This window comes from Colobus angolensis, unplaced genomic scaffold (assembly GCF_000951035.1).
Source record: "Colobus angolensis palliatus isolate OR3802 unplaced genomic scaffold, Cang.pa_1.0 Scaffold11, whole genome shotgun sequence".
NCBI classification, from domain to species: Eukaryota; Metazoa; Chordata; class Mammalia; order Primates; family Cercopithecidae; genus Colobus; species Colobus angolensis.
Genome location: NW_012112030.1, coordinates 1,614,965 through 1,616,655, shown reverse-complemented (window position 1 = coordinate 1,616,655; position 1,691 = coordinate 1,614,965).

Genomic DNA, 1,691 nt, shown 5'->3' with positions numbered 1-1,691 from the left:
GATTACAAACCTGTGCCTATGTTTTTCTGTTTTTTAATACACAGTATCTGTGGGATAAATGCCCAGATAAATTCTGGATCAATGGTTAAATGCATATATAATTTTGCTACACATTGCCAAATCCCTTTAATGGTTATACCATTTTGTATTTCCTCCAGCAACGTATGAAAGGGCTAATCTCCCTGTAGCCAAAAGAGTATACTGTCAAACTTTTGGATTTTTGACAATCTAAAAGTTATCTTAGTGTACTTTTTTTTTTTTTTTCTGAGATGGAGTCTCGCGTCTAGCACTGTCACCCAGGCTGGAGTGCAGTGGCAGGATCTCGGCTCACTGCACCCTCCGCCTCCCAGGTTCATGCCATTCCCCTACCTCAGCCTCCTGAGTAGCTGAGATTACAGGTGCCTGCCACCATGCCTGGCTGATTTTTTTTTGTATTTTTAGTAGAGATGGGGTTTCACCATGTTGGTCAGGCTGGTCTCGAGTTCCTGACCTCGTGATCCGCCTGCCTTGGCCTCCCAAGGTCTGGGATTACAGATGTGAACCACTGTGCCTGGCCATCTTAGTGTAATTTCAATTTTTCATTTCTTCTATTATGAGCAAGATTGAACTTTTTTTTCATAAAATTGAGAGCAATTGTTCATTTTGCCAGCCCATTTTTTTCTATAGGGTTATTGGTTCTTTTCTTTTCTTTTTCTTTTGAGACGGAGTCTCACTCTGTCACCCAGGCTGGAGTGCAGTGGTGCAGTCTCAGCTCACTGCAACCTCTGCCTCCTGGGTTCAAGCGATTCTCCTGCTTCAGCCTCCCAAGTAGCTGGGATTACAAGTGTACACCACCACGCTGGCTAACTTTTGTATTTTTAGTAGGGACGGCATTTCACCATGTTGGTCAGGCTGGTCTCAAACTCCTGACCTCAAGTGATCTGCCTGTCTCGACCTTCCAAAGTGCTGGTATTACAGGAGTGAGCCACTGTGCTTGGCCTCTTTAGTTTTAAAAGTCCTTTAATATTTGTGACAATGACCCATTCTCTATGAAATTGGTTGCAACTGTTTTCTCCATCATTTTCTTTTTCTACTTTGTGTATGGTATCTTTGCCTATATTACATATATATGTAATTAAATTTATTTACATTTTCTCACAGTGAAATTTACCTATCCTTTCTTTTTGTTGTTGGTTTTTAAAACTTGAACAACATGGATTGAATACCCATCCTTTCTTCTAATACTTTTATCATTTCGTTTTTCTATATTTAGATTAATGATCCATTTGGATCATTATTGGTATATGGTGTGAGGAACGGATCGAATTTTACATTTTTTCCATATGGCTATCCAGGCATCTGGCTCTTGTAGTTGCCTTCTGAGGTTGTGGTGTATATACTAATAGGGTTAAATGATCCAATGAGAGTGGGTTCAGGGAATCACAGACAAAGCCATTGAATCCACACAAGGGAGATTACAGTGTTTAATTCATTTTTACATATTTTATTACCTTTTCTTGCAGGTAGCCTACTTAGTTTTTATTCATTTTGCTGGTAAATCGATTGGTAAATGAAAACAGATTTATTGACCAACTACTATGCACTGTTGCAGTGGATGGCTACACGTGTGCATAGTTGGGCCATTTAGCATCTGTTCACCCTCTGTGTAAGAGTACCCAGATTTCCCTTAATAACATATCTGGTCCCACCCT